The sequence below is a fragment of the Doryrhamphus excisus genome, linkage group LG20, assembly GCF_037039965.1.
Source record: "Doryrhamphus excisus strain RoL-2023G ecotype Guam linkage group LG20, RoL_Dexc_Guam_v1.1, whole genome shotgun sequence".
Lineage (NCBI taxonomy): Eukaryota > Metazoa > Chordata > Actinopteri > Syngnathiformes > Syngnathidae > Doryrhamphus > Doryrhamphus excisus.
In genome coordinates this window covers 7,525,383-7,549,917 of record NC_136376.1, presented here as the reverse complement: position 1 = coordinate 7,549,917, position 24,535 = coordinate 7,525,383, and the positions used below count along the sequence as shown (strand labels likewise).

Here is a 24,535-nt window from a genome sequence, read left to right as displayed (position 1 = left end):
AAGGCAGCGAGGTTACAAATGTTTTTTAAGTTGAGTCAACTTGGATTTTTTTTTACGGCGTACCTTGTTGTTTGGGCCACAGTTTTGCTACGTTTACACACAACATTGCACTTCCGGTAGGTGACCAAGTACTTTTGCCCATAAAGCAAAACCAAAACCGCTTCATAAAGTGAGGATGATGAAGTCAGTGCATTTTAATGCGGTGACTCCGGGAGACTCTCCGAGGTAGAAGTGGCAGACACGGGAGCTCCTGGTCCGTTTGGCTTACATCACTCTCACACATCCCTCCTCGCTGTAATACCACATACCCGCCCTCCCCTCCATGACTCTCGCTGGTTCCCCGCCATCTGTCTGCCTACGTGCCCGAGGTGCTGCTTGCTATTTAGATGATTTAGTCGGAGAGGGAGAAAGGGATTTCATTAGCTGTTTACCTGCGGGCCTCTGGTACCGGCGCTGCTATGCGGGCGCTTTATTAAAAAAGGGAGCCTGTGGACTGGCACGGCGGATCAGCGGGTGAAAGTTTTACCCCAGCGCATCTGGCCACGGGTGTGAGTCCTCGGAGCGGGAAAACACCTTTCGGGGGCGGAGATGACAGTGCTGTTGCTTTATTTATAGCCCTAAAACCTGGCTGGTGAAGGTTGGGGAGTGTGCGGGTCGAGGTGTGTGTGTGACATGTTGAGGGTTTGAGCCCCCCCTCCCCCGAGATGGAACCTTTGGGCTTTGTGTGATGTTGCATCATGGCTGTGAACTCCAAACAGAGCTGATTGTTTACCTGAAACCGCCTGCAGCAACTTCCTTAGCGCCATTATCTCTTTACAACAGGCGCAAAGGATAATACAGTCTTTTGCTTTGATTTCTTTATTTGCTTGCATTTATTTATTTTTTATCAGTAGGCCGTGTTATTATTATGATGTCAATCATTATTATTATTATGTTAATAGTATTGTGCTTGTTAAGAGATAATTCAAACCTGCAATAAAAGGTGCTTTTCTCATACAGTATAAAGCCCTGAAGAAATGATCATTTGAAAAAATGTAAATTTGTCAATATAAAGCTTGGATAACAGCATAAATTTATGTCCATTAATGTCTAAACTGTACTTACATATTGCCGATTCTTGCTTAAAAAGTCTTCCATGACTTTCAGAGTTGATGTGTCTGAAGAAGTGAGCGGAGGTGTCACTCAGGAAGTCTTCCTCACGGCATCCCCATGAAGACGTTGTGCTGACTGACGAGGCCTGGTGGAAAGGATGCACTCTGGGAGAGGCCTCGGAGCTGCAAAGAGGCAACATTACGACAGGGTGAGCGCCTTGGGAGGACCCCCCCCCCGCCCTCCCGACACACAGTAAGAGCTGGGAGGGAGGTGAAGAATGGCGCAGCAGGAGATGAAACATCTCTGTGCGCCGTTTCCTTTGCCCTCCGTCACACTTGCATTTTCTTCCCTCTGACCTTTTTCCTGTGACCTATTCTCCAGACTCCCCCCTTCTTCCTCCCACCTGCTACCCTGCCTCTTTCCTTCCCTTAAGCTTCCTCCCCTCTCGCTGCCACACCCCCCTGTAGCCCTTTTCTGTCATTTTTTCTCTCCCTCATTCATTTGTCGACCCCAAGTGCTGCCGTCACCTTTCCATCTTGCCTCCCTGTTCACTCCCAGCTGCTTTTACTCCTGCAGTCCTTTTCTGTCAGCCTCCTTCCCCCCTTCACTGGCTCCAAAAGCCTCTCATCCTGTCACTTCACCTTTACTCCACCTTCTCTTTCACCTCCACCTCATCTTGTCAGTCAAAGTGGTGACATGACCCACTTATGCTACATGCAGCACCGGCCACTAAACAGGCTTCTTTATGGAATCAGGAACGTGACCAAAGTCAAAAGGTGCAAAAAAACGAAATAATAGTTTGAGAAAAAGACATTTCTATAGACATTTTTTTCTAAATAACTAGCCGCTAGAACGAAGGCATAACTTTTATTGTATATACTATACAGTAGGTATCTTAGCACTGACTTTATCCGTAATCAAAATAATAAAGATGAAAGTTGCATTCTTTTGTATACTTGAGACAAGAGGAAGAGCGATCGGGTGGTGAGTTTAATGTCAGGTGGCTGATGATCTACAAACTTCCGTTTATATGATTGGTTAAAGCTACCTACGCCATCGATTGATGTCATGGGCACCCCTGACTTCTACCATGCAGGTACAATGTGCGTCATCTGTACTACTGTTGTGAAGTAGATGTAAACAGTACTTGACAAGGTGTAAAAATGTAATGTGGTCATGTGGTGCCAATTCGCACCATTTTTATTTCTGAATTGAGTTTAAATGCATTAAATGCATTACCATAGCAAATTGCAAGCAAAATGTGTAAACACCGCTTATGGAAAACTGCATTGCTGGAGTTGGAGATGTCAATTGCAGCACTTCAAGATATCCAAGTCATCATATTTAAAAATGTGAACAACTATGTTTGAAATTTGTGTTTAAATGTCCCTCACTTCCTCCCACATTCCAAAAACATGCTAGGTTAATTGGCGACTCCAAATTGTCCATAGGTATGAATGTGAGTGTGAATGGTTGTTTGTCTATATGTGCCCTGTGATTGGCTGGCGACCAGTCTACCAGAAGACAGCTGGCATAGGCTCCACCCCCCGTGACTCTCGTAAGGATAAGTAGTAGAAAAAATGAATGAATGAATGTCCCTCAGTTCGGAATGAAACATAATCAGGTGAAAGAAAATGCCATGGGGGCGGGATTTCCTGGAAGGCGTCCAATTACAGGCAGCTCTGTGGTTCTGGCAGGTCTTGCCTCCAAACTGCTAAAAGTCAGTTTTTATCATCCACGCACAGAAGTGGACATCCACGCATGGAAAAGCACCAAACACACGTTTGTATTTTTGCGAATGCATTTTTGACACCATCTTCATTGGCAGCTCTCGATCTGGAGCGACAACATCGTGGTTGTCCTTGCCAAGTAGAACCTTCACCTTCAGGCAACTCTCACCTTGCACCGAGCAAAATCCAATTCCCACTCCCCCCACTACAAGCCGATCTCATGACACAAGCGCTGGTGTGAGGTGGCTGTGAATTAATACTGTGCCTCTAAAAAAAAAAACGAGTGGAAAGTTGGGGTTGGACCACCTTGGCTTGCCAAACCGGTCCTAACTTCCATATTTCTTCGTCTATAAACGTCACTGGAATAAAACCTCATTGCGGGTTTTTAGACTTTTTGTCCATAATGGGTTTCAAATATCTGCATTTCAGTACTTGGTCAAACTTGAATCATTTGGCCTGCTGCTGCGATGTAAGCCCACAATTTGATGCCGTGTCCAGTAAGTCCTGCATTACATGGCAGAAACAGTGATCTTAATATATTAGGATAAGGAACCAACAAAATTGCCCTGAAAAAACCTCTTGAGCCTTTTCACTAAATTGGGTTGAAGAAAGAAAAAGATAAGAAGCATTGGTTTCAACGAAGGAGCCTATTCTGGGATCTGACCTTTAGGAAAGCTTTAGGAAGAGCAGTTCTAAGTTCTAATTAGTGCCAGATGAAAATGAGCGGTGCCTGAAGGTCAGAGGTAATGCTAATGTTTTCGTTTATTTAGAAGATGTTTTACACGGACGTACATCACATGGTTACACTTGCACGGTGAAAAAAAGGAGCAGGAAGAAGCAGATCTTATTTAAAACTACCCCTTGTCCATATCTCAGTAATAACTGAGTAATAACCGTATCTCAGTAATAAATAAATCAACAAATATAGGATTAGACATTCATTTTCTACCACTTATACTCACAAGGGTTGCGGGGGTGCTGGAGCCTATCCCAGCTGCCTTCGGGCGATAGGCGGGGTACACCCTGGACTGGTCGCCAGCCAATCACAGGGCACATATAGACAAACAACCATTCACACTCACATTCATACCTATGGACAATTTGGAGTCGCCAATTAACCTAGCATGTTTTTAGCATGCACGGGGAGAACATGCAAACTCCAAACAGAGATGGCCGCGGGTGGAATTGAACTCCGGTCTTCTAGCTGTGTGGCCTGCGCAGTAACCACTCGTCCGCCGTGCATCCAAGGATTATTAATTGATTTAAAAAATGTACTAATAACATATTAGTTAGCTGGGCCAATTGTAGATAGTTCCCATTCAAATTCCCACTCTTTTAGTGGAGTACATACACCACAATGCGTCTCCATCTCGGTCTTTTACTCCCCAATGTTCATTTTTTTTTTCAGAATGGACAAACGAGGACTGAAAAACTCTACTGCTCTCTTTAGCTTAAATGTCTCCTTTCACACTCCCACACTAGACTCCGACCTCCATTGATGTCAATGCAGGCCTCTTGGTGCTGATGTACAAAGAAATGTATTTAAGGGCTGATACACCCTGCAGCCTTTTTGTTGCCGCTGAGTAGAGAGGAGAAAGAAAAGATGGAGAGGAGCTGGAGAGGTCCTTAACCTCTTTCTTTCACTCCAGAGGAATGAAAATCAGACATGATTAAGAGGGCTGCTACATCATTTAACTCGCTCATTTAGGTGGAATGACACTATTATAGGAATACACTCACACCCCAAAACCCTCTAACATTCATTATCTGGAGAGGCAAGTATCAGGCAAGAAAATCGTGATTAGCATTCCTTCATGTTCAAAATGTCCAAATGAAACCATAACCACAACCAAGTAAACACTGAGGACTATTTAGTATTCAACAGGAACAATGTTCCCAATAAAGTGGTCCCTGGGTTACGTATGAGCGACGTTCCAAGACTATGATTAAGTCGAGTTTTGTTGTAAGTCGGATCTTATACTTAAATGATACCTAAATTACCTCCTAAGTCACTCACACCGTATACAGAACACATGAAGAACATGTTTGTATTGAGTTGTGGACTCCTATAGAGCAGCTACACACAATAACCCACGCATACAAAGTTTTGTAGTTCTTCCAGAATCTGCACCTATTCCAGCTGTATTTCCTCGGATTTTGTGGTTCCCGCAAAAACGGTCTCTTAATTTATTCCACCCACAGACCACCTGATAATAAACAATGATGATATGTGTTGGATCCTGAATTCGATCCGGAAGTAGAGACCCAAAGCCAAGTTTCTCAAGAAAAGAGCTTACGTCAAGACGTCTCTCAATGGTAAGTAGCTTTAGCATTTTAGCGCTTTCTACAGCATCTGTATCGTCTCATGTGGTCGTTACATGTTTTATGCGGGACTACCAGTTAAAAAAAACTAGGGTAAAGCCACTGATTGTGATGGGAAACCTCTCCCTGTATGCACACTCTATAATGCTACACAAACAGTTGCTCCATGCCTTACACAAAATAAACACAGTTAGGATAAACTGTAAATTGTTACCTACTGTTTGCTCTGCTGACTTTTCCACATGACCAAGTTACATTGGAAAAGCGTTTGTCGGCTAGTCCAGCTGCGTACTGGCCTATGCTCACAAAAACAGTCCACTGTGAAATTCTGTTGACAGATTAAAATGCATTCTTTTGCTGGTACGGAATCAGGAACTCCAACCACATGTGCCTTATGGTGGCGTCTTTAGGAATGGTAATGGGAATGGTTTTATTTAATTTGAACATGCATCAGATTACAATTGAATGCATCACATAATCAGTTCACAGTTCCACATGTCCAAAAGGAGTAGGAAGAAGCAAAGCTTATTAAATCCTACCCCTCCATCTGGTACTTTTACAATCAGTAACTGTTACATTTGTTCACTTCCTGCTTTCCTAATATAGTTTAATTTTTTTTTAATTTAAATTTTTTATTATTTTTAATTTTTTTTATATTTTGTCACGTACCGAAGTACGAGGTGAATAGTAAACATTCCCTTACACCCAAAGAAACACTTTTTAAGAGCCATTGCTAGCAACTTAAAACAAAGAAGCAGTGCTTGCTCGGAAGGCAGAGAGTGTATCACATACACAGCCACACCCATAAGGAGGCCCGCTCCTCTGTGACATCACAAAGGAACAGTTTTGAAACGCCCTCTGAAACAGAGCGTTTTGAGCCATCCCAAACTTCTTTCAGGACTCAGTTCCAAAAGCGGAAACCTCATTATCTGAAACTTTAGCATCGTTTAACACAAGAATACAACATTCTAAGGTCAGAAAAGTGGAAAACGTATAATAGGTCGCCCCTTTTTTTAGGTCCCCTTTAATGATGGTCACGACAGCATGAGCTACTCAGTGTATTCTTCCAATGTCACTAGTTCTTACGGGCCAACAGCATTGTTCTGCACAGCATTCCTACAGAACCTTTTAAACTTCATTACATGAAAGTACTGTAGGTGTAAGGAGTTGCAGAGTTTTTGGGTGGTCGTGAAGCAGGTCAGCCAATCAGAGCGTCTTCTCATTGATTCAAGGTGCTCAATCGGCTGGAAAAAAACATCGATAATAAGACATTGATTGGGTGTGTCGGGGGCTTGAAGGAGTTCCCATCTGATCCGACTGGAAACTGTCTGAACGTTTAGGACGTTCACACCCACATCACGTCCACACTTCCTCCTCATCCTCTCTTTGCTATCTTGCCACCTTGTTTATATATATTTTTTCTCTCTTATCTCCTGTCAGGCAGGAAAACAGCCATTTGGGTTCCTGCCGACACCAATTTCCACCACCACAGCCACACACACACCCCCTCCAATTTCCCCCGCCACATAGCCAGACACCCTGCACTGTCTAATATAGCTCTCAACACAATCTCACATTATCCTCTCATCCCTCCTTCTCCATAACCTGCTTTGCTTTCTTGCAGCTTGCCTCCTTCCTTCCTCGCTCCCTTACGTCCTTCCTCTCACTCCTATCTCCTTTTCACTTTCAATCCACCCTGCTTGCACCCATCTATCCATCTGCAGTAATGAGAAATCAGGGACTGCTAGCTCACCCACCTGTGTGTGTGTGTGTGTGTGTGTGTGTGTGTATGGTTATAAGACCGTGGGGATTGCATTCCAGATTGCTCTGCTCTGGTTCTTCCCACCATCTGTGTGTGAATGTGTGTGTATGTGTGTTGTGTCTCCCAAGTGATCTCTGATGCCAGCCTTCTGTCGCTCATGCAATCAATCTGTGTGTGTGTGTGTGTGTGTGCAGGTTTGTCCTCTGAGCATTGGACAGGTATTTAACGGACAGGTATTTAACACCTTTGCTGGTCTGTGTGTGTCTTTGTATGTTGTACATCAGGCTAACTGACAAGTCTATCGCTGTGTGTGTAGTAGGGGACAGTGACAACAGTAAGAACTTCAATGACCAATGAAAAGTCTAGATGAGTCTTGACTTTTTTCCACTCCCTTTCGAACATTCATTCATTCATTCATTTTCTACCGCTTTTCCTCATGAGGGTCGCGGGGGTGCTGGAGCCTATCCCAGCTATCTTCGGGCGTGAGGCGGGGTACACCCTGGACTGGTCGCCAGCCAATCACAGGGCACATATAGACAAACAACCATTCACACTCACATTCATACCTATGGACAATTTGGAGTCGCCAATTAACCTAGCATGTTTTTGGAATGTGGGAGGAAACCGGAGTACCCGGAGAAAACCCACACATGCACGGGGAGACCAAGCAAACTCCACACAGAGATGGCCGAGGGTGGAATTGAACCCTGGTCTCCTAGCTGTGAGGTCTGCGTTGCGTGCTAACCACTAGAACATGTGTATGTTTATATATATATATTATATATGTAGAATTAGGATAAACATGAGGATAAAGAGTATAAGCACAGTCTCCAATTCTACTGACACCTACACACACACACACACACTTGAGGTAACATTATGACCAAATGTTAAAATTAGAACTTTTTTTTTTCTTTATTACAAACATGAAAAACATCAAAAGTACCACAAACCAACCGAAATCAATACAAATATATATATATATATATCCATACAAATAAAAAAAAAAATATATATTTTTTAAACCAATACAAATAAAAATCTATATACATATATACATATATATATATATATATCCATACAAAAAAATATATATATTTTTTATTTGTATTGATTTTGGTTGGTTTGTGGTGCTTTGGATGTTTTTCATGTTTGAAATAAAGAATTTTTTTTTCCCTAATTTTAACATTAGGTCATAATGTCACCTTGAGTGTGTGTGTGTGTGTGTGTGTGTGTGTGTGTGTAGGTGTCAATAGAATAGGAGACTGTGCTTACACTCTTTATCCTCATGTTACATGACAGCTCCCAACCAGATGCCAAATGTGTGCCCATGAATGAGAGTGTGTACTAAAAGAAAAACTCTGCTGGATGCCAACAGTCTTTTAAAATTTCCTCTGCAATTCGGCCGACAGCCAACAGCGAGCGTCCCTCTGTGTGTGTGTGTGTGTGTGTGTGTGTGTGTGTGTGTGATTGATAATCCTCTGGTGCTAAATGAAAAACAAGTGAATAAATGTTTTAAAGGCTCCCAACGTGTGATGTTTTCTTGATTAAATGTGGTTACAGTCGGATTAGACTGGGAAATGATGGCTTTGTTGGCTTGTTTACAGTCAACTCATCGACATTTGAATCAGTACCAAATGGTACACATTGGACGACATGCATTATGTCAGTTGTGTGTAATGCTGCTAACAAACAAACACATGGAAAGTGGGTTTGCTTGTGGGATCTGCAGCATGACACTCTGAAGATGTATCATGGGATGCTGTAACCGGGGGAGACGGACGGGAGTTCCAGAGGATATTCACCTGCAATGGAATGCTAATTGTTGCCTCATCTTATTCAGTCAGCACTTCTGTCTTTTTTTTTTTTTTGCCTTCCGCCATCTTGCCATGAAGCGTGCCGACGTGAGACGTCAGTTATAACACGCGCGTCACCGTAGTACTCACAAAGTCTGCAGAGTATTCGCGGAAGCGATCCCGTGAGCTGCATAGAAGCTGGCAGGCGATCAAAGTCTGACGCTACTTTACTATGGGGAGATTAGCATCAGTGAGTACAGGAGGAGGGGCGCGGGGGGCGGGGGGCGGAGGGGGGGTTTGAGAGAGAAAAAGCAAGTGGGATCAAGTGAATCAATGTGAGAGGAATAGAAGAGAGCAGGGTAGGGAGCTAAAAAGAAAGAAGGTAGTTAAAAGGAGGAGAGAGGAGAGGCTTTTCATCATGTACGACGACACCCAGGTGGGCTGGGCGGCGAGCCGTTTGCATCAGTCTTGCTTCATGAAGGCCGAGCTGACACTTGATATAAGATGAGATGTCTCAGCTTTCTCTCTCGACAATGCACTTTCAGCGAGACAAACCGACGTACCTCACGTCCGCTTGCATGGATGATGGAGCTGCACTGTGAGAACGTGGCGGTGGCTTGTGCGGGCCAACTTTTGAGTTGTGCTCATGCGAGGGGACTCTTTCATTAACAGATGTTGCCGCATGTCAGCCATGCTTGTGGAACATGTTCAGAATGTGTCTTGCATATTTGCAGTGAATTAGTTTAACTTATGCGGCACGGCGGTCTAGTGGTTAGCGTGCAGACCTCACAGCTAGGAGACCAGGGTTCAATTCCCACCCTCGGCCATCTCTGTGTGGACTTTGCATGTTCTCCCTGTGCATGCGTGGGTTTTCTCCGGGTACTCCGGTTTCCTCCCACATTCCAAAAACATGCTAGGTTAATTAGCGACTCCAAATTGTCCCTAGGTATGAATGTGAGTGTGAATGGTTGTTTGTCTATATGTGCCCTGTGATTGGCTGGCGACCAGTACAGGGTGTACCCCGCCTCTCGCCCAAAGACAGCTGTGATAGGCTCCAGTACCGCCTCAACATTTGTGAGGATAAGCGGTAGAAAATGAATGAATGAATGTCTAATCCTATATTTGTTGATTTATTTATTGTATGTTATTGGAAAAGCTAACGTATATGCAAACAATTGTGTTTATTATTACCTTTATATCGTTTTTCTATGAGAGACCCGAGTTCAATTCCACTCTCGGCCAGCTCTGTGTGGCGTTTGCATGTTCTCCCTGTGCATATGCGTGGGTTTTCTCCGGGTACTCCGGTTTCCTCCCACATTCCAAAAACATGCTAGGTTAATTAGCCACTCCAAATTGTCCATAGGTATGAATGTGAGTGTGAATGGTTGTTTGTCTATATGTGCCCTGTGATTGGCTGGCGACCAGTCCAGGGTGTACCCCGCCTCTCGACCAAAGACAGCTGTGATAGGCTCCAGTACCGCCTCAACATTCGTGAGGATAAGCGGTAGAAAATGAATGAATAGTTTAACTTATGCAGTGTATAGAATTCTATTTCAGTTTCTATTAAAGTGAAATTTTAGTGATTGGTCACATCATAAAACACAAAATGCGATAGCCCTCACTCACACACACACACACAAACACACAACATCTCCCGAGACCAACACATGTGTGCGGCATGGATAATAATGGGCATAAACTAAGGTCACGATTGAGGCCATCTGCCGCATCTCACCAAGGACTCATCAGCCTCCGTATGTGTTTTTTTGTGTGTATATGTGGATGTTGACACCAATTTTGTGAATTCTCCTTAATCGCACACACAAACACACACGTAAACGTCATCTCAGATTGTTGCTGACAACCTGTTGTGTTTGTCACACTCATTTACGGCTGCCTCACCATCCATCTCCAGCCTCGCATGCTCGCCATTAACACCAGAGACGGCAGCGTGACCTCACTCTCTTCGCTTATTTCTTTCCCATCCTCTTCTTCCAGCCACTCTGCCCCCCCCCCCCCCACCAACTCCCTCCCAACTCCAGCATGCCATTGATGCAGCACTTGAAAGCGGCGTCCATATAGAAGCTGGAGTGTGACACTGCACTGTTCGACAGCTCTCAGAGTGAACAAAATAACCTGTCGAGATCTCACCAGCAGCAAGGTTAAAACACACTTCATATAGCATATAGCTGCACAGCTGCTGATATAATTCTAGACGCCCACTCCACTGCTAAATAGTTTACTCCATTTTATCAACACTGCAGCCCTTACATGCAACATAATCTTGTGGGTGGTGGGGGGCACTTTGATACATTTTGTACAGTAAAGATGTTAAAACCAATTGAATGAAGGTCATTATACAGAATACTAAGCTATTTTTTTTTTAACAATACATCTTTGCTTTGTGTTATACATGCAGTAGCTGACAAAGAAAAATAGTGTAATATCTTCAATAATATAGCTGACATATATATATAGCTGATATATTTTATTTTTACAATATGTCGAGGGTGAATAAAAAATGAGCTGTGGGCCCAAAATGACTCTCGAGCTGCACTTTGGACTTTTGATGAGACATGTCTTACTTGCCCATGGATGCAGAGTCTGACATGATGGACTGAAAAAAAAGTTCTTCTCCCATTCCATGCGGAAGTGGTACATTTTTTCCTTCTTAATTTATCTTATGTTTTGAATAATTTAATTAGTGGCTAACAAGTTAGCTTAATAGATTGGTTATGTATCACTTCAGAGATCCTGTAGTCTGTGCATCAGGGGTGTTCCGGATCTGTCACTCATCTGTGATGTCATCAGCAGTTTTTATTTGCTAATTAACACAGAAGGTAAAGAATGTGAGAAACCCGATTACATTTACAAAACTCAAAGCTAAAACTGATACATTTTGGTTTGAATCGGACAGTCTGGAATGGATTAATAATGCTAACCAGTGTTACACTGGATGCTTGGATTAGCATGCATGTAGCAGCTTGGCTAATAGCACCTGTGTCGCTAATGTCCATGCATGCTTTTTACTCTGTAGTCTCCTGATCCAGTTAGAGAACAAAATCTCATGCACACGCCCAATAAGGTGAGACCAAGTTTGTCTTAAATGGGATGAAATCGGTCCCTTTTATAACATCTGCATGGTCAAAATCAATAGAGTTCTTGCACGAACAGAGCAGAAATTTGTTTGAGTGTTTCAGATGAAGAGCTGAGGAGGAGGTCAGGTCATATTGTGTCCTTCTCTTTTCTGTCTCAGACATTTCACCACGGTGATCGAGTTTTTTTTTCCCCGTGAAACGCTCTCCCAGCATTCCCTGCCCTGTGACCCCCTCATCCATCTTTCACTTTCTAAACACGTCGCTCCATCTCATCTCTCTTCCCGGATTGCCCTTCTTCCGGCCTTGCTTGTAGTTTTGTGACCATCAGCACTTTGGGAAAAAAACGAGAGCGACCAAAGATGAGAGGAGGCCTTGAGGCCGACCGACAGAGAGATGAGGGTGCATGGAGATGGCAATAGTGATGGAGAAACAATTGAGAAGAAAGGAGATGGAGGCCAGTAGATAAGTGGTGACCTTAAACTCCTTCATGTCTGCTCGCTGACAAATGGCGGTCTAATGACCCCGTGATTAGCTAGCCCAGAGGTCAACGTGATGAGGGGACCCCTGAAGACGAGAGAGAGAGAGAGAGAGAGAGAGAGAGAGAAGGAGTGGAGGACATGACAGCCAATGAGAAGGAGATGAGAAGTGTTTCCTCATGAGAGCAGAGCGTGCTCGGCTGCTGGCTGCAGTGTGTTAGCAGCGACAACAACAAGATGGAGTCTAACGTGTGCCAGCTTCACTAGCAAACCACAAGAGAGCAACAAGTGTTCTCACAAACAGCATTGAACCTCATTCACTAGATTTGTTATTCAGGAACTTGCAAAAGCACATTTTTATCTAACACTCAGAAATATGCAGTGCTCTTGAATGCCTCACCAGTGTACACAATACTGTGGTTATTAGGAAAAGAAAGGAAAGAAATATAGTTGTTCATTCTTCTGTGTATATTATATCATAAATAAATCATCCACACACACAAAATAAAGTTGATTAAAGGATCCCGTGCCCATTGTATGCTTTGTATGTTTTATTTCGTGGGCTAGTTTGTTAAGTACACTGTTTTGGCCGTACTATAACCGAGACTGTGAACAAAAACATTCATTCATTTTCTACCACTTATCCTCACGAGGGTCGCGGGGGGTGCTGGAGCCTATCCCAGCTGTCTTCAGGCGAGAGGCGGGGCACACCCTGGACTGGTCGCCAGCCAATCACAGGGCACATATAGACAAACAACCATTCACACTCACATTCATACCTATGGACAATTTGGAGTCGCTAATTAACCTAGCATGTTTTTGGAATGTGGGAGGAAACCGGAGCACCCGGAGAAAACCCACGCATGCACGGGGAGAACATGCAAACTCCACACAGAGATGGCCGAGTGTGGAATTGAACCTTCGTCTCCTAGCTGTGAGGTCTGCGCGCCAACCAAAACAGAGACATATTTTTAGAAATTATTTTCGGCGAAAAAAACTAATTATATGATGTCAACTGGATTAACAGCTAAATATTTATATCAGGGACTAAACATATACATGTATAAGACTTCTGGTAGGTCTGGTAGGCTTTGAGTTTGACACCCCTGCTTTAAACTTTAAAATGAGGTCACACGAGAGGTGAGTACAAGCACCCTCTCCATTTTCTGTTCTACTGTGAACCTGTTCCAAAAAGAAAAGCCGGTCAACACAACAAGCGCCCCCTCACAGTAGGCTTGTAAGAGAGGCAGGTCTACACACTAGGAAACAAATAAATAAAATAAACAAGTGCGCTCAGCGGCACATGCTTGTAAATCAAGCGCCCCCCTCCTGACTAGTGATTGTGGACAACAATCACCCACGGAGGTCCCCGTCTAAAAATGAAGGCGCTCTCGGAGGCTGAGTTGCAAGAAAGCAAGTGCACTTGTGTGATGTGTCGTTCCCGCTGCTTCCATACATCAAGCACCCCCCTCAGTCGTACCTGTGCAAAGATTACCGCCATATTTCACTTTAATGACGCCATGGCTTTTCTTCTTCTCCCCCTTTCTTATTGGACTCAAGCACTCTGCAGGAATTCTGCACATCCGAATATGAAGCCATCTGCTTCAATATGGTGGGCTGCACGGCGGTCGAGTGGTGAGCATGCAGATCTCACAGCTAGGAGACGAGGGTTCAATTCCAACCTCGGTCATCTCTGTGTGGAGTTTGCATGCACAGTTTCCCTGTACATGCGTGGGTTACTCCGGTTTCCTCCCACATTCCAAAAACATGCTAGGTTAATTAGCGACTCCAAATTGTCCATAGGTATGAATGTGAGTGTGAATGGTTGTTTGTCTATATGTGCCCTGTGATTGGCTGGCAACCAGTCCAGGGTGTACCCCGCCTCTCGCCTAAAGACAGCTGGGATAGGCTCCAGCACCCCCACGACCCTCGTGAGAATAAGCGGTAGAAAATGAATGAATGAATGAAATTACATAGTGCTGCATGGTGAACGAGTGGTTAGCACGCAGGCCTCCCAGCTAGGAGAACCGAGTTCAATTCCATCCTGTGGAGTTTGCATGTTCTCCCCGTGCATGCGTGGGTTTTCTTCAGGTACTCCGGTTTCCTCTCACATTCCAAAAACATGCTAGGTTAATTGGTGACTCCAAATTGTCCATAGGTATGAACGTGAGTGTGAATGGTTGTTTGTCTATATGTGCCCTGTGATTGGCTGGCGACCAGTCCAGGGTGTACCCCGCCTCTCGCCTGAAGACAGCTGGGATAGGCTCCAGCACCCCCACGACCCTCGTGAGGAAAAACTGGTAGAAAATGAATGAATGAATGAATGCTTCATTATGCTTATATCTTCACATTTAATACAAATCTTAAATAGTAACAACTACAAAAAATTTGACCTGAATGGTTCATAAGGTAAACAAGGCTTCGGAACTCTGGTGGGGGGGTCAGGGAGCGTACTTGTTTATTCGATTTCACTAAAAGCAATAGGCAAGGTCACATACAATGTCCCAGTCAGTCATTTAACTAGTCCTTCATGCTGCAGCCAAGCATAAATGCCTCACAGCGGCGTGCAGCACACCCAATTACACAAATCAGCAATACCCTGTAAGAAAAAAAAACGCCCCCTTGCAGCGCGCTTTGCAACACAAGTGTCAACAAAACAAGCGCCCCTCCCCTGTTCAGGTGAGAGATGACAAGTGCCCTTCACGTGAGGCTGCCAGAAGAATCAAGCGCTCCTCAGCGGCATGCTGGGGACCGTGTGTGTGTAATTGCTTTGAGCTGTCAGCCTGGTGGCAACATGAAAGAAGCCAATTAAATTTCACAGACGGGTCTGTGTGAGCGGCCGAGACGGGCCGAGACCACGGAGACACAGGTCGACAAGCCGCCGCGTTCATACCGGTCCCAGCAGAGGGGAAGCAGATTTGTAATGCTGTCCTGTCACTGTCTCAGGTCCTGTGTGTGTATGTGAGGGATAATCAGTGCTTTTCATGTTTTTTGTGCCCTAAGTTGACAAAGACATGACAACAATAGCCACGTTTACATGAGGAGTTTTTCTCTTTCCGAATGACGTTTCCGAAAGCAATGGTATACATGGAAAGGAATATTCCAATTGCGTGTCTACATGTGCCGCTATAATCAACCAGAATAGTCAATGGGGCATGCGCAGTAAAGCGTAAACACCAACATCACGTGATACCGACTTCCTCGAGTTTTTCTTTCACTTGTTGGAATAACTCCGTATTGCCAGTTTTTTGTTCGTACAGTCTTGAAATTTAGTTTGAATCAAAAACAAATTTTCCGCAGCAGTCCAGTACCGATTGCTCGCCTCCATTTTTTTAAATCGAAGAACTTCTCAAGCTGCGTGTTACGTCATATCTCAGCATTCGCTGAAAGAACGCACCCGGGAACAGGAAAAGATAAAGTTCATTCATTCATTCATTTTCTACTGCTTTTTCCTCACGAGGATCACAGGGGGTGCTGGAGCCTATCCCAGCTGTCTTCAGGCGAGAGGCGGGGTACACCCTGGCCAGCCAATCACAGGGCACATATAGACAAACAACCATTTACACTCACATTCATACCTATGGACAATTTGGAGTCGCTAATTAACCTAGCATGTTTTTGGAATGTGGGAGGAAACCGGAGTACCCGGAGAAAACCCACGCATGCACGAGGAGAACATGCAAACTCCACACAGAGATGGCCAAGGGTGGAATTGAACCCTGGTCTCCTAGCTGTGAGGTCTGAGCACTAACCACTCGACCACCGTGCCACCATATAAAGTTCAATTTTGCTAATATTTTATAATTAAGCTCAGCACATGTTTTATATAGATATGTATTTTCTTTTTTAATAAAACTGGACTTGTGAATGGCGTATAGAAGGGTTTAGATTCTGTTCCACAGATGGCGGTAATGCACACGAAAGCTGCTTGCCAACCGCCAATAAACAACAGAAGAAGAAAAAGACCACGAAGAAGAACGCAGTCTGACAACTTTCCGATTGAGCGGGTACAAGATACCTCAATCGGATTGGGGAAAGGAATATTCCACTCCTGTGAATACGATTATCTGTCATTCGGATTGGCACTTTTATTTCGGAATGAGGTGTATACAAAGGTTACATTCTTTCCGTTTGAGCAAATAACACGAATGGAATTGAATATTTGGGTCCATGTAAACGTGGCTAATGTCTTTCTTTTATTTAGTAGAGTTAAATCACGACTGCATATCGCTACTCTACATTTCTCTACGATTCTCAACTGGTGGGTCGCAACCCAAAAGTTGGTTGCGAGCCAGTGTAATGATTCCATATTCCTTAACACACCTCGCGCCAGTGCTATTCGCTTGCTACACCACCACAAATTAACACGTTGAGTTAAATGGGGGAATTCTGGCCACAATGAAGACTACCAGGTACAGTACGATGGCACTGCTTAATACCCAACTCCATCTATGTATTGACCCAGGCAGAGAGGGGGGGGGGGGGGGGGTTTACAGAAGAAATGCTTCTCCTACTATTGTAAACTTTCCTACTGAGTAATCCATCCAAGTGATGTTCATTTGGTCAATCATTAATACATTCTAACCAGTTTCAGACCAGAGTTATTATCATGTGACCACTCTGAAGAAGGCTGCAAGCAAGTGAGCAGTTGAAACTGTCAGATATGTAAAACTCGCTCTGAAAAAAAGAACTGTATAATTAAAAAAAATTAGTTTCTGAGTTCTGAGTGTTGAATCAGAGCAATTGCACTCGCTTGATTTTAATGCCTTTTTTCACTAATGCAAATATAATAATAGCAAGCACTGAAAACCTTTGCACCCCCCCACCCCCCAAGTACTTTTCACATTTGTGAATAAACACGTATTGTTGTTGAACTTGTTTTCTACTGGTGTTATTTTGCACTACCTCAAATTCAAACTGCACTTTAATGTCTTTTCATTAAAGCAGTGATTCTCAATTATTCTTCACGAGTCAAATTGCATGTTGAGTATGATAAATGTTGGCAGGTCTGCCCTAACACTGAAAGTTCTACCTGCCTCTAACGTCTGGGTGCAGCTTACATGCACAGAGCAGGAAAAGGGCGGGATATAATATTTGCAAAATCTTCAAAAGTTAGCACCCTCTGGGCAGCACTGTAACCATTGCAAACAGTCTTTTTACACTTAAAACAAATAAATACGTACATATCAGGCGGCACGGTGGTGGAGTGGTTAGCGCACAGACCTCACAGCTAGGAGACTAGGGTTCAATTCCACCCTCGGCCATCTCTGTGTGGAGTTTCTCCCCGTGCATGCGTGGGTTTTCTCCGGGTATTCCGGTTTCCTCTCACATTCCAAAAACATGCTAGGTTAATTGGTGACTCCAAATTGTCCATAGGTATGAATGTGAGTGTGAATGGTTGTTTGTCTATATGTGCCCTGTGATTGGCTGGCGACCAGTCCAGGGTGTACCACGCCTCTTGCCCGTAGAAAATGAATGAATGAATTATCTACAACCAATCTATAACCAAAGACGAAAATTCAGATTTCTGGAATTAATGATATGTTAGAAATAAAATGTCTTCTTTATTACTAAAATCAACTAATAAGAAAACAATTGTTTTCACAATGAAAAAGCCGGGACATTTTCATCACTTTCTTAAAAAAAAAATTCCAGAACAAGGCATGAAAGCAGGAGGTTTACTAGGAAAACGGGCCGTTATGTCACCCAGGTACCCCGCCTCTCGCCTGAAGACAGCTGGGATAGGCTCCAGCACCCCCGTGACCCTCGTGAGGAAAAAGCGGTAGAAAATGAATGAATGAAAATACATATCAATACAATAAAAAGAAGTGAAGCACTCTTTGATAAGAAGTGAGGACACTCCTGACACAAGAGTCTCATGGGAAGGAAACCAAAGCAAGTAAGTAAGCAACAACAACAAATAACCAAACAAATTCAAGCTTGGTTTAAAAAAAAAAAGGAAACAAATAGAAACTATTGACAGCATCCTCATCCCTCCTTGAGATTTATATTTCTTTTTCTCCACATCATCTTCTCGCAGCCTTGTTTTAGCCTAGTAAATAAACTATCCATCACCGTTAGCCATCTGGCATCTCAGCCAATCAGCAAGCCGTTATCGGGCGGAGTAGGATGCAGCATCTGGTAGGATAGGGCCAATTGCCTCAGAGAGATTGCTTCTTGAATGAAGATTGTGCACGTGTGTGTGTGTGTGTGTGTGTGTGTGTGTGTGTGTGTGGGGAGGAGTCAACAATATTTGTGAACAAGAAAATAAACCTAAAGAAAATAAAGTCTTGCACAGACTTGCTGATTTTACAAAGTGTGTACAGTTCAGTAGTTTTATTGTAAGAAGGAGAGAGACGTGCACACACACACAATGTAATGATTAATCCAGAAACATAATCAGCTTATAAATTAATTAGCAACTGATTGAGAGAAATAAGTATTTCATCCCAATGTTATAGTTTTATCACCAGGGTTGAGCATCTCGGAAGGGATTTTGGTCAGAGAAACAGTCCCTAAACAGAATGCTTCCACCTTCTTGTTTAACTCATCTCTATGCCTCCAAATACGTTGAGATGACTTAATACCGAAAAGCATATTTTGGTCTCATGTGACCACATCACATTCTCCCAAACATGGTCAGCATCGTTAAGATATTGATTGCCAAACTTCAGATGCGCCTGTACATCTGTTTTCTTCTTACTAATGCTTTTTGTGCTCCCAACTCCTTTGACATCAGTAACTAATTCAATGCCAAAGATACAGTTGACTCGAACGCCTGATCGCAACAACTTATTTATACGTCTTTTACGTTTTTTTTTAGCACAAGAGGCTAAAAGAGATGATGATGCAACTCCCCACCAATGGATTTGGCTTCAGAGCAATTTTAATGCTATAAAAAACAGCCACTAGGTGGCAGAAGTACATATTTTTTTAAAGTTTGGAGAAAGTGGGAGAGCGTAGAAAAGTGAAGGTTACGCATTATAGGGAAATTTTAACGCACGCATACACATAGGTCAGTTCCAAATGTGAAAACTGTAAATAGTGCACTTGTTGTGTTTGTAAATAAATTGTTATTTTATGTTAAAAGCCTTTTTTGTGTTGTTTATGTTTTGTTTATATAGTTAGATATAGTTACGGTCACAAAAGCAAAAACTATTTGTGTCAAAGTAAAAGTCATTGAAAGCTTGAACAATATCTTCCCTCAAAAATGTTCTCCCTTTTTTAGTTGGCAACTGAAATTTTCCTGAAACGTACCTATGTTCTACTACTGATGACAAAGGTTAGGTTCCATGTTTATATAGCCATAGAACACAATAGTCTATTTGCCTTGAAGGATCGGTCAAAATGTATGTATGTATATGTTATTTTTTGTAAACAAATGTATATAAAACAACAATAGTATCAAGAGACTTTAGAGAAAAAATATTAACTCTAATTTGTCTTTTTTTTTTTTTTACTTCTACCGTTTCACAGTGGGGACGATGTGGTGAGAGGAGACAAAGGACAAAGTTGAGTTGTTGTTGTTTTTTTTTTCCTTCCACATTGATTTTGTGAAAAAAAACTGAGCCTGGCTAAAATCCATCTAAATCTCATCTCAGGAAAAAGTCTGTGAGAGCGACTTCATAGTCTGTTGTCGAATGGGAAAACAAGATAAATAACTATTGTTTACGAAGTTAGGCCACTAACTTATAAAAGTTTTCAAATGCCTTAGCTGTGTTGCAGCCTGGTAATGTTTGTTGACTTTTGTTTACAGAGGCATTATTTTAGACATGCAGTCATTAGGACCCTCTTGAAACTGCTGTTTATTATTATTATTATTATTATTATTCATTTTCTACCTCACGAGGGTCGCGGGGGGTGCTGAAGCCTATCCCAGCTGTCTTCGGGCGAGAGGCGGGGTACACCCTGGACTGGTCGGCAGCCAATCACAGGGCACATATAGACAAACAACCATTCACACTCACATTCATACCTATGGACAATTTGGAGTCATTATTATTATTATTATTATTATGCTCACACATTCCAAAACTCGCCAGAATTTGCAAACATGTCAATTCATGTAAAAAAATATATATATTTTAGGGGTCCCAAACCCCCCAAAACTGGTTCAGTGGCACCCCCATTTTGACAAAACTGCCCTTGCCACCAATTTCACAAATCATCACAATCATGACAGAATGCATGAAAAAGTCTCAAGGATCCATGTTCCAAAAAACAAAAACAAAACTGCCATAACCACCTCCACATGAGGGGTGTATTAAAACGTGACAATAGTTCCCATTTAGAGAAAAGTATTGCGATAACAGGACAGACAAAAGCCAATCAGATTGTCAACAATGGCATTGCTACAATATAAACCTTGCCATGCAACATACCTTGGTTGTTATTGTGACCCCCATATCATGTTTCATCTTATTTCATGAGCTGAGTGGATAGTGACACCCCTACATGTTTTTTTTTTCGTGGGTTAGGTCGCCCTCCAGTTCCTGACTGTGTACATGCATTGACTCAGATGGCGCACTCTAGCGGCAAAATATTATGTGAAAATTTCCAATTTCCTTCTGTGTCCTTCTGGCATCGAGTCCTGTGTCCCAAGTATGCAGCAACTCGTGTGAACCCCAAATTGCGTGGGACTGCAAAGTCCCGTTAAACGCTCCTTGCAGCTTTAATATACGTGTATACTAACCATTGCAGACTTGCCAACCTTGAAGAAATTTGATCATGAACAGATTCTCCTATGTTAAGTCATTTTGTGCTTTAGGAAGATGAGGACGGCCCAAACACAGCTCTGAATATTTGCCTCCATTGTTGAAACACGGACAAAATGATTCATATATCTCTGATTTATGGTCTATAAAAGATAAACTGCTAATACTAGCAGTCGCAGCCATGCCATTAGGATGAAACCCGGAGCTCACTAGCCTCATTTACCTGTGGGAGCTGTCCATATTACACACGCAGAGAGTCAAATTAAATTTTAGAAAAATAAAACAAAAGTTGTTCCAGGTGGTGTCATCTTAAGTTGTGTTTATCTATGAAGAGAATTGCTTGGCTGATTATATTGCCGTCCCTTCTCTATGGGACGCAACTTTATTAAAATAAAATCTTTTTTTTTTGTTCTCTTCTCTGACTAATCTTAAGACACATTCACACTCTCACTTCTCCTTATATCATCACTCATCATCACTCCCTCACTTTATTCACGTCGCGTCTTATATTAACTAAAAATAACAGTGGAATGGGGAGAGTTTCATTTTCATTTTTTAAATCTCTTCTTCTCTCCCTATTATGGGAATGAATTGGAACGTTTTATTTTATGTTGGTTTCATTTAATGAACAGGCTGGGGACATATTAGGATACAAATATGGCAAACATAACCAATAAGATAATAGCAGAGATCAGACAAAGGATGGTGAATGTGCTTTTAGTCTGAAATGCAGCAGAACCTTGTTAAGTTGACAATAAATGTGGATTTCTAACGCTAAAAGTGAGGTCTTGAAGAAATGTTTTTTCTTGAGAAATGTTGGAATTGATTGTGTTGGATCGGATTCGGGATCTGGGAACACATATGGCTGTATGTTAAAAACGGACATTTTAAAAGTATACATCGCTGTTTTTTTTAACAACGCCTATCCCGTTTATCAACTCCTATAAAGTTGGGTTTGCAGCTGGCAGTCCTTTTAAGAATTTGTCAGTGTGACCAACCACAGCAAAGTGGGCGTGCCAGGAGGCGGGCTTTAAGTGGAATATATTGAAAAAAGACCGGTTTCGCTGGAAGCACAAAATCCAAAGAATTACAGCTGAATAGGTGCAGATTCTGGAAGATCTATAGAAAGCTTTCTGTGGTGGTTATCATGTGTAGCTGCTGTATAGGCGTTCACGACTCAATACAAATGGCCAAAAATTAGCAAAATTAGCAAAGCACGACAGACTCAACCACTGATGACGTCATAGACGGCGTGGTACAATGACTTTCGGTTCCGGTATCCATGCAAAATGCTGCACATAGAGATATTTTGTGATTAAACATACCTTAGGAACACAATTGGACTCACACAGTGTACCAGACGGACGCCATATTTTACGCTAAATGAGAAGTGATGATTCATAATTTGCATAAACAAAAAAATACCCTTACCTTGGCATACACTAACTGAGGTTCTTAATTATTCAGTTATTAAGTTAGTTGATTGTCTGTATATAATATTCAATACATGCACACGCTACTTGTTAGGCATGACAGTTAAAAGAATGAAAAGTAAAAAGTGGACTTACTTAAACTCCCCCCTCCTCTCTTCTGTTTTAAAATTCAGCTTGCGACTTTTTTTTTTTTTTTTATCACTGTGCCGCACTGTAATTTCTGGCGGCTAGTGGTTCTGGTTAGGGAAACAATGTTATCCCTCCACATCATTATCGGACATTAATTGACTCATCCTATCGTCTTCCTGCCGTTGTGGTCGGCGGTGTGAACGTGACATGGCTCGATAAAATTCATGCCCGCAGCGCTGGCTGGATTGTGGAGAGAAACTTCTCACCATCCAGTTTCTCTTCACTTTTATCCTCCACTTTAACAAAGCGGTAAAATAGTAACGCTTACTAAAGCAGTCAGTGCATTAAAAGTACAAATGAGGTGCGCTTGTTTACTGACTTTGGCACTTGAAAAGCTCATTTTGTCCCCTGCAAAGCTTAATGAATAAAAACAATTGTCTTTGCGACATATAACGACGAGCTAATGTAACTTAAATGTGTGAGGTTGTTTAGCTGGTGAAGTTGAAAATTGAACATTTATTGCAAGAACCTCTTATCTTTAAGATGACATCACTATAAACATGTAACAACTTTGCACTTAATGTCAGATTGACGGCCATTTTGTATACCGGTGATTGTCAAACATCAATAGGCTTACACAACCAACCTGATATTCCCGACATAGGCCGATCGGATGAAATATTCCGGTGGGGACAATAGCCGTACATGACGCCATCATCTCATGCTGTCCCTCAGTGGAAAGCGATCCTGCAAGAAGAAAGAATGTCTCTTTGTAACTACTGAAACTAAAATGGAGACATTTTCAGAAATGGATAAGACTTACCAAAACTTCCAAACTCTGCGCTGATCTCAGGTTATCAATCAATGGACCTATCAATGTCCTTTAAAGATTGCACTCGGCCTTTGCTTAGCTGGCCCAGTTAGCGATGTAATGGAGAGCTACACTCAGCCAAGCGTCGTGACTTCACTGAAGCACGTTATGAGATTTGTGGCCAGAATCGATTAGGCTGGTCGAAAAAAAAAAAAAAACTCTCAGAGGGAATGCGTCTCCCAAAAAAAGCTGGTGGTGACCTCGCAGCGTATAAAGATTGGCTTTCCCTTTCTCTTCAACTCAGTTTCCTGTTTGGGTCTTTCTGGTTTTTGGGCTGCAACATGAGGTGATGGTCCTGGATGATTGCCACAACAATGGGTGTCAGGATCTCGTCATGGGATCTCAGGTGTTTGTTTTCCATAATTTACCTGCCCAAAACATAACCCCACCCACTGCCACCATGGATTCATCTGGGAAAAGACAACATCACTCCAAAGCATTCGCTCACTCAAATCTGTTGCAAGGCTGACCTGCAGTCTGGTTTCGACCCCGATTAGAACTGCACAATAACTGAGACGGTGTTTTGTCCAAACCACAATCATACAAAAAACACATTTTTGCAAATTCATGTTTGACCTGGGTGACAAAACACCCCGTTTTCCTAATAAATGTCCTGCTTTCATGTCTTGTTCTGGAATTTTTTTTTTTTTTTAAAGTGATGAAAATGTCCCGGCTTTTTCATTGTGAAAACAATTATTTTCTTATTAGTTGATTTTAGTAATAAAGAAGACATTTTATTTCTAACATATCATTAATTCCAGAAATCTGAATTTTCGTCTTTCGTTATAGATTGGTTGTAGATAATTCCTTCATTCATTTTCTACCGCTTATCCTCACGAGAGTCTTCGGGCGAGAAGCGGGGTACATCCTGGACTGGTGGCCAGCCAATCACAGGGCACATATAAACAAACAACCTTAACCTAGCATGTTTTTGGAATGTGGGAGGAAACCGGAGTACCCGGAGAAAACCCACGCATGCACGGGGAGAACATGCAAACTCCACAGGATGGACTTGAACTCGGGTCTCCTAGCTGGGAGGCCTGCGCGCTAACCACTGGTTCACCATGCAGCACTATGTAATTTCATTAAGTTGTTCATTTTCTACCGCTTAT

The 24,535-nt window shown here is 42.6% G+C and overlaps 2 long non-coding RNA genes across 2 annotated transcripts in view; one reads left to right on the top strand and one right to left on the bottom strand.

The window, feature by feature from the left end:
• Positions 1-5,112: 5,112 nt before the first annotated feature.
• LOC144894458 (uncharacterized) overlaps positions 5,113-24,535 on the top strand; it is a 40,422-nt gene continuing 20,999 nt past the window's right edge. Inside the window, exon 1 of the long non-coding RNA XR_013625067.1 lies at positions 5,113-5,138. This is a non-coding gene — a long non-coding RNA (uncharacterized LOC144894458). The remainder of the gene's footprint in view (positions 5,139-24,535) is intronic.
• Positions 22,939-24,535, bottom strand: part of LOC144894457 (uncharacterized) — a 136,354-nt gene continuing 134,757 nt past the window's right edge. The window contains exon 6 of the long non-coding RNA XR_013625065.1: positions 22,939-23,299. This is a non-coding gene — a long non-coding RNA (uncharacterized LOC144894457). The remainder of the gene's footprint in view (positions 23,300-24,535) is intronic.